At 36.2% G+C, this 9,979-nt stretch overlaps 1 pseudogene; it reads left to right on the plus strand.

Annotated features, from left to right (window-relative positions):
- The first annotated feature begins 880 nt into the window (after positions 1-880).
- Positions 881-2,068, plus strand: LOC118351480 (heterogeneous nuclear ribonucleoprotein A1-like; annotated as a pseudogene).
- The last annotated feature ends 7,911 nt before the right edge of the window (positions 2,069-9,979 follow it).

A 9,979-nucleotide genomic window follows, 5' to 3' on the forward strand; every position in this document is an offset into this window, starting at 1 on the left:
GTGACTGGATTGCTCCCCTAAGTTTCCACTTCCATTGCTAAATCAATTTTCAAAATGACACCTTCCTTCTTCCGAGGCCATTTATCATCTTTATCATCTTTCTTCTACCTCTTCTAATCAAATTCTTATGTCACTGAAGTTTATTATGTGATATGTTGAACTGATTAAAGCAACTTAAGCTATAATATGATGTCACATTTCACAAGGAGGAGCTTTAGAATGCAGATGAGTTGATCTTTGACATAATGCATAAGATAAATGATTTGAGCACAAAAATCTAATGGTAGTTCTCAACTGACAGAAACTACTTGCTGCATCGTTCAATCAGGGTTGCTGATGAAGATGTATGCAGTCAATATTCATCAGTAAACACTGATTAAGCACAGCCCTGTGCTGGAGACTGTACTAGATAATAAGATAAAGAGCTCTAAAAAATGCTCATTAGACATGATAGTTTAGTCAACAAACCAACTAGCAATGATCACACATCGGCGCTAAGTACATAAAACATATACAAATAGGGTATCTTGGGAGCTCAGAAGTTATGCACCAACTCAGAATTGCCCTCAGGAAGTGAAAAAGAAAAATTTTGGGGATCGCTATCTGCATAGAGGTTTGAAAGGAAAATAGGGTTACCTGAAATGGTGTGAGGGCTAAGGTGGGGACGATATGCCAGTAGAATTTTTGTAACACACTAAGATGACACACCACTGACAACCCATTTTAGGAAGTTGCTCGTCAACCAACAGAGGCCCATTTAAAGCAGAAAAATTACCGACAGTAACTTTTGATAAGCTACATAATCTAGTAGTATAGAAAGCCCTTTGTATTTTCTAATAAAGAACCTGTGTGTGTATGTGTCAAATATAGTTCTAGCTTTTTCTGCCCCTGGACACTGCCGAGTAAGCATCACTATAGTCTCCCCTCCCACCACTGTCATGTCTAAGTCAGAGTCTCCCAGAGATCCTGAGCAGTTGCAGAAGCTCCTCATCAGAGGTTTGAGCTTTGAAACAACCGATGAGAGTCTGAGGAGCCATTCTGGGCAATGGGGAACACTTATGGACCGTGTGGTAATGAGAGATCCAAACACCAAGCACTCCAGAGGCCTTGGGTTTGTTACATATGCCACCGTGGAGTTGGTAGATGCAGCCATGAATGCAAGGCCACACAAGGTGGATGGAAGAGTTGTGGAACCAAAAAGGGCCATCTCGAGAAGATTCTCAAAGACCTGGTGCCCACTTAATCTTGAAAAAGATTTTTGTTGGTGGCATTAAAGAAGACACTGAAGAACATCATCTAAGAGATTATTTTGAACAGTATGGGAAAATTGAAGTGATTGAGATCATGACTGACCGAGGCAGTGGCAAAAATAGAGGTTTTGATTTTGTGATATTTGATGACCATGTGGACAAGACTGTCATCCAAAAATACCATCCTGTGAATGGCCACAATTGTGACGTAAGGAAAGCCCTATCGAAGCAAGAGATGGCTAGTGCTTCGTCCAGCTAAAGAGGCCGAAGTGGTTCTGGAAACTTTAGTGGTGGCCGTGGAGGTGGTTTTGGTGGGAATTACAACTTTGGTGGTGGAAGGAACTTCAGTGGTCGAAATGACTTCAGTGGCAGTCGAGGTGGCGGTGGATACAGTGGCAGTGGGGATGGCTAGAATGGATTTGGTAATGGTGGAAGTAACTTTGGAGGTGGTGGAATAACGATTTTGGCAATTACAACAATCAATCCTCAAATTTTGGACCCATGAAAGGAGGAAGTTTTGGAGGCAGAAGCTCTGGCCCCTATGGTGGTGGAGGCCAATACTTTGCCAAACCTCCAAACCAAGGTGGCAGTGGCGGTTCCAGCAACAGCAGCAGCTATGGCAGTGGCAGAAGATTTTGATTACTGCCAGGAAACAAAACTTAGCAGGAGAGGAGGGCCAGAGAAGTGACAGGGAAGCTATAGGTTACAACAGATTTGTGAACTCAGCCAAGCACAGTGGTGGCAGGGCCTCCCTGCTACAAAGAAGACATGTTTTAGACAATACTCATGTGTATGGGCAGAAACTCCAGGACTGTATTTGTGACTAATTGTATAACAGGTTATTTTAGTTTCTGTTCTGTGGAAAGTGTAAAGCATTCCAACAGAGTTTTAATGTAGATTTTTTTTTTGCACCCCTGCTGTTGATAAATGTAAATAGCCTGATCATAACGCTGAATAAATGTGTCTTTAAAAATAAATAAAATTAAAAATAAGTAAATAAATATAGTTCTAAAAACAGTTATTTTATTACTACCTGTACAAATGAATAAGGAAAATCCACAGAATTTTGCCACCATATATCTCTAGAATTTAGTTTTACTTTGTTATTTTCAATTTTGGAATAATTTCTGAATTTGAAGTTAACATAATTTATTTTATTACTACCTATAATATCCCATGGCATGCTTTATTTCTAAATATTCCTAAAGCTTAGAGCAACTGTAATCCTTCACATGGTTCACATAAGAGGACATGAATATACTCCCATGAGAGCTAGTCTGATGTTTCTACTTATTTCAGTAGAGTTGCCTTTAGGCTATGATAAATACTTTTTATTTCTGGCTTTTGACACCTGTGATAGTTATATTAGGTTTCCTTCAGTCTAAACGAAGAATTACTGTGTTGAATTTTGAAAGCAGTAGAAATGGGAGAAACCCATAATTAATTACAGAGACAACTCTTTATTGTCCAAATACATTTGTAAGTTTAGAATTATAAAAATAAACATTCTTGGGGCTACACTGCATAAGTAAGTCACTGCATAAAACCTCTGCAATAGTCAAGAGGTAGAATATCAGAAAGCTGCCTACAGCTACCAAAACAATAGGTTAACAACATCAGTCCTAAACATGATCGCTGCCATTAAAAATATTCCTTAAAAAATTCCTTTCTGTCTTTTCTCCATGTATATCAATACAAAATTAATTTTGAAGGAGCATATGGAAGAGGATTGGAAGACGATCAATAATATCTGAAATATTAGCTGTAAAGGGCAATGGGATATGTTATTTATAAATTTATTCATTCTGTGAGGGAAGAAATTCTGGAAGGGCTATGGAATCAGTATTAATGAGCCAACACATGATCACTCTACAGTCGACTCCTTTATTTATTCAATTTCATATACACTTCCTTTCCCCATATTTAAGCTTCCTGGTAAGAACAACAGCAACGAAAGCAAGTATAATGCATTGCAGTTGCAGCATCTATAAATGGAAACAGGCATCCAGAAATTCCTAAGTCACTGTATCACCTTTAGGTAATTTCTCCTCTGGTTCAGTTATAGTTCCATTCGATAGTTTATAAGCTCTCCATCCACTAAATTCTTATTTAAACAACACCACACCTGATTAAAAAACCTGTGGGGGGGGGCCAGGGGAGATAACAAAAGAAAAAGTTTAATCAATATAAATAGATATGCAAAGGAACAAGGAAAAAAATAATGAGCACCTATGCCAGTCTTCATTTCCTCCCACCATTACCACATTATCTCTGCCAGCAACCAGCATACTAGGCTTTTCCTTCAACACTTGAGGTGAGTCAAATCTTTGCCCTTGCAGCACTCGTTGGGTCTGCATGCATTGTATGATGCTGTTCTCCATTAATATCTATCAGGGGACATTGATAATTGAAGCAATTAGAAGCACTTTGAGAAATAATTGAATTCCAAAAATATACCTCCATTTCCATTTTGGCAACAATATCATTATTTCCCCTTGATTATCAGGATCCATTTCCCAAGCCAACCCCTTTCTCTTCCTGTTCTGTTATGATCATATATAGTCCAAAATGGCCACAAGACTATAGTGACAACTCCAAAACTTAAAACTTGCTTTACACCCTGGTATAATTACGTCTCCTTTGGGTACCAAGACCTCCAAATAAACTAAGTCCAAAATAGTAAAGATGGAAAACAACAACAAGAAAATTCACGTAGCTCTATCAAGTATAATAAATGAATGCCTCTCCCATATCCTTGGTTTGGGAATCATATACGTTGACAATGAAAGAAAGATCATTCTATATTAGCTGTTGGTTTGAACAAATAGTGTATCTCACAACAGCACTGTTAACTTGCAAGATGTTTTTGAGTGCTGACACTGTAACTGAGGTTTCAAGAGGCTCTGCTACCAGTCCATGATGGTAGTTGCTTCATTTAATCAGTACTCCGTTTCAAGGAGTACTATTTCACACAATAGTGTTCCAAAGATGGGATTTATTTTATATAGAAAATGAGCTTGTGTTCCTATGAGGTACAGGGTACAGAGAAGCTCATTTTCTCATCATTTTCTATATAAAATAAAACCCATCTTTGGGACATCATTGCATGGAATTATCAGGATGGTGTGTTAAGTATTTATAACGTCTGTATTTGCTATTTCTGGAAGAATTGTGTTGAGGAGGAACACTAATAAAAATAAAGAACAAGAGAAAGTGACTGCTTCCTCCTTGGTAGAAAAGGACCAAGAATATACCTAACTTGGCACTCAATGATGGTCTAGTCTCCTTGAAATATGTCATTTGGGGAATTTATCATTTGTCAGAGCTAGCAGATTAGACACTTAGCAGTAGTAATTGACTGATCACCAATGAGAGAGAAAAATCATGTTGTTGATCCAGTGCGTAATCTCTATTCCCGTCACCACAGAAAACTGCATGAGCCATTTGATCCGGCATTGAGATGGCTGGAGAAATATGATTTCTGTCAAGAAATCATACTGTTAACCTGATTATTAAGATGTTCTTCAAGATATGAAACAAAGATATTAGGCATTCATATTGAAAGAAAAATTTTCATAGCCTGGATGCATTCTTGTAAGTTTTTTTTCTGCATGTATCTCCCTACATTTTCTATTCTTGATTTATGCAGTCATCTGATAATTCATGAAAACAATTAACTGACATCCAAAAATCACCATAGATCTAAACCTCCGATTGTAATCTTTCTTTCCTGGTAATGAGGACACCCAAATATACTCCTTGAGGTCCCTTACTTACTTGTCATTCAGGGTGCTTGAAAATGGGACTGACAGTAGTGGTCACTTTATATCAAGGAATTTCTGGAATTTCTATCTTACTTATTGGAAGCCAACATTGAATTTGTTTTTCATCTACCTCTTTGATCATTAGAAATACCCTCAAAAAATCAAGATAGCGTTTTCATAAGATGTGTCTAGTATATATGCTCATATCAGTAAAATTTATTCTGCTCTAAAATTGTCATTTCTTGTTCTAGAATCCATTCCCACATATGTTGTTCTTTTGATTCCCCTAATAAATAATGAAATCTTGTATCTCTGTAGTAGGTAAGCCTTTCATTCAAGGTACAACTTAATAATTAGCCCTCTCTATTTTGATTTCTGCCCTCTAATTTAAATCTGGAACAAATAAAGGGTGACCTAGGAATACCTGACTTGCTCTTGCAAAGCAATATCTGAGTGATTTATCAGTTGAAGAGGAAGGTTGCCTTATTCAAGCAGGAGAACCTTGGTGGAGGTTGGATATTTCAAAGTACTCTGAGTCATCCCATTTATTAAATGCCATTATTACAATATTAGGATCCATCTATTTCCATAAATTTTCTAACTTCCACTAAAGATATCTGGCAAGTGGAAGCTACCTCATAATTCACCAGCCCACAGAATAAGACTTAGAATTTCGATTTCAGGTACAGCAAGTCTACTGTTATAATAAATAAGATAATTCTTTTAGGTTAGTCATAAAAAAGCCCTCACATTTTCTGATTTTGCTTGAGATAAGGATTAAAAACTGGTAGAGTTCATTGTCTTTTTCTTTTAAATGACTTTATTGCTTAATTAAAGAATCCAGACTTCCCATAGTTTTTCATTCCTTGTACAACCTCTAATGATTTTTTTTCAGCAAAGATTTGGCCCCAAGTCTTGCCTTTAACAGCTTATATTACTTAGTGACAGGTGCCAATCATTGATAATCTAAGTATCTAAACACAGAGTTTAATGGACTAATTTTTCCCTCACTTTGATACCTGTAAACCTACCAGCAAATTGCAACCTCACATTTTCTTGAGAATCTGTGGCTGATAGCTATTATTGATATCAATTATTCAATTATTTAATGCTTTTAGTTGTTAGCAACAGTACCATCTTAGCTATTTAAAGCCATAGCTACCTTATGGCATCACCATGAAGGTGGGACCTCTAGAGCAACTACCAATCCCCACTGCAGAAGTGGACTGCTGAGGGTACCATCTGCTGGCTCATGATCCCGAGGTTGCACAACTATGAAGTGCCATTTATAAAACCAATTCTCCTCTGCCAAGAAGAGGAAGCAATCACTAAGATCAAGATATCAGTACCAAAGCTGCTGCACCCCAAATCACTTTTGTCTTCCAAATCAGCATCTTCAAAATAGATACTTCTTTCTACCTGGAACTTAATCTTTCCTCAAAAGCTGATGGGTCAATCTAAGCCCCACCTAAAATCTTAATTAGCAAAAGATCTAGGAAATGTAGTTTTACCTTCATTATATCCTACTCCTGCACTATGGGTTATGTTTAAAAGGGATCAAAGTAAATACTGAGTGAACCAATCCATATTATCAATATAAAATTGCTGGGCTTTCATTTTTTTTTTAAAGATTTTACATTTATTTGACAGAGAAAGAGCATAAGCAGGAGAAGCAGAGGGAAGGGGAGAAGCAGACTCCTGAGGATCAGGAAGCCCAATGCAGGACTTTATCCTAGGACTCCAGGATCATGACCTGGGCCAAAGGCAGATGCTTAACCTACTGAGCCACCCAGGTGCCCGTAAAACTGCTAGACTTTTAAATTATTATCACTTACTGTCTTTTATTAGTTTTGTAATTTATATGCACACATTTTGAAGTTCTTTTATTTTGTGGAATAGTATATAGTTTGTGAATAAAAGGAAAAGAGAAATGAATAAATGTATCTTTATAGAGATTTAAAAGGCTATTTTTAAGTAGATCTTTGCTAATTAGTTAAAGAAAATGGAAATATTGATATGCAGTCAATTAGGAGAATCTGTAAATAGAAGCATATTACTTTTTAACCAGATTCATAATTTAATATAAACAAAAGTCTAGAATAAAATTTTGTCCTATCCTATAATTTTTAATATGTTAATATTTTATACTTACATTTTTATTACATCACTAATAATCAAAATTATTTTATTTATTAATTATAAAAGGTGAAGAAATCTGTCTACAGTGTCATATTCAACAAACTTTAGCAAAGTATTGCTGAAGCCTTGTGTAATAAAAATGCTGTTTCAGTTTGTTGGAGGAGAAGATGGAAAAAGAAGTCAAGGGTATATAAGGGTCATAAAAGAGATAAAATATAAAATTCATAGAATACCCAAAACAGAATGCAGAACTAAGTTTCAGAAAATATTAAGGGAAAAGAAGATAAGAAAAGGGAAAGGGAAAAGATAATAACCAAAGATAATAAGGAAAGACAATACTTTGAGAAAAGGCTTTCAAGTATTTAAGTGTGACCTTGATAACCTATCAAATAGGAAGAAAGTAAGCAATATTTGCTTGAAGACAGAATTAAAATCTACCTTATGAAAGAATAAGTAAGAGGATATTTTGAACTTAACAAATTACATTATATGTAATATAATATAATATAATATAATATAATATAATATATATGACGAAGAAAGAAAAGTACCAATAAATATATATTACAGAAGGGGAAATGGATGAGATTTCTTAATTTACATAAAATAATGGGAAATATTGACAACTAGTATTATCCTAAGGAAACACAATTTCTAAGTTCAGAGCAATCTACTGCTCCTCCCAGCCTCCACCACTTCATTAGCAAGACTTGTATTAGAAAAGGACTACTTTATTTGAAGCCAGGATATTTTATCAGCCCCGATATGGAGAGTTTGCATGTAGAGGTTTATAATTTTAAATAGCAAACTAGTATTTGCATGGACTTATTGAGGGAATATCAGAGAACACTTGCCACTGTCTTCAGAGTGTATCTAATAATTGTATGAGGGACTGCAAACCGTGTGATGATTATTGATACTTTACATCGATATAATCCCTTTAAAAAAAAAACATTTTCCCACAAATTATCATATGCAGTTCTCACAATGTCTTTTTATTCCATTTACCAAAATCAAAGATAATCTCTAGAATATTTATTCCTCTCTACCATTTGTTAATAACAAACATTGTGCTGAGTTATGTTTTCAAAAATCTAATCCCCTCTATTTTACCAGAGTTCCAAATTAAGGTTAATGGCTTTTTCTTAGCTATTCTTTTGCTGCTAAATTTTCAGATTACTAGGGATTATAAACATGCTTCAAGTTATTGAAGGTTCTTAATATTCGTTAAAAATTGTTATTTTTACTTATTTTAAATTCTATTAAATAAAGACATTATCTTTCATGTGTGATCTAAATCCACTTGAAGACCCTACTACTATCCTAACTGTGGAAGAGTAAAAAGAAGGAACTTGAACACACGAAGTTATGATAATTTATTTTCATTCAGGCCAATTTAGAGTCTTGCACAAGTTAAGGCAGAAGAGCAGAAAGAACAGAAAACGAAATAGAGCTAATTGAAGTACAATTTTCATTCATTTACTAATCACACTCCTTAAAAATCTCACAGGGTATTTTTGTTACCTTATCTATGAGTAGTTGGAATCCATAAGGAGTTGAAACTATGTATCAAGCATGATAATCTTGAGGTCTGAGGATGCAATTCTGATTTGAGGATGCAAAACACTTTGAAGGGGAAAATACGTCTATGATATGAAATCCATTGAAAGAGTCCTGTGTGCTGCAGTGTGTCAGGCATGACTTCAATGCATGACTGTAGTCTCGGCATCCAACATTTGCCTTAGAATTTTCATTTCTTTTTTTTTTAAGATTTTATTTATTTATTCATGAGAGACACACAGAGAGAGAGACAGAGACACAGGCAGAGGGAGAAGCAAGCTCCACGTAGGTAGCCTGACATGGGACTCGATCCCGGGTCTCCAGGATCAGGCCCTGGGCTGAAGGCAGGTGCTCAACCACTGAGCCACCTGGACTGCCCTAGAATTTTCATTTCTTAACAAAGTATTTTATTAGTAATTAATCAAAATAAGCTGCAAAATAGTTTGTTAGAACTCTGCTTTGCAGTGTAAATTTTGCCACATTCTCCATTAAGATGGCATGAGATATACGTACAGTGAGTTCTCATTTTAAAACACGGGTAAGATGGTGAGACACCAGCAGTAACTCATTGCTCTTTTCCCCACACTTTACAACTAAAGTCAGTCTTACAAGGATAGCATGCAGAGTGCTCACTGGAAAAATGAACTACCCGTTGGCTATGAAGGGTCCAATGATGCTACCTCCACATGCTCTCAGGTAGTTTTGGTTTGGGGGGTGAGGGGTGGGATTAGGTATTATTGCTCTTGATCACTGGTGTACCAGACGTTCATGATGCGATTCATGCTATGACCTAATGCACACATTTAGCGGCAAGACAGATGACCAACCGGTGGGAAATATAAGAAATCATTAGATGCAAATGTGAAATATGTGTAAAAAAAAATAGAGCTTGAATAGTCTGGTTATGCAGCCTGAGAAGTCTGATCTGAACGTTTCATGAAAATTTTTTTGCCTTATGTCCCAGTAAGTGCATGTGGATGTGTGCACATGCTTCCGTTCCTCTTTGGTAAATATAAAGGGATTAACTGGATCCTAGAATGATTAAATCTTAAGAAACTGCTGCACTTTTCCCAAAATAGCTGCACCATTTTGCATTCCCACCAGCAATGTATGAAGTTCCAGTACTTCCACAACCTCGGCAGCACTTAGGGTGCTCAGTCCTCTTATTTAGCCATTCTGGAAGTTGCACTGTAGTGTACTACTGTGGTTTTAATTTGCATTTCTATAATGACTCAGACGTTGAGCATCTCTTCATGTGGTTTGCCA

This window comes from Canis lupus, chromosome 19 (genome assembly GCF_003254725.2).
Source record: "Canis lupus dingo isolate Sandy chromosome 19, ASM325472v2, whole genome shotgun sequence".
In the NCBI taxonomy this organism is placed as follows: Eukaryota; Metazoa; Chordata; class Mammalia; order Carnivora; family Canidae; genus Canis; species Canis lupus.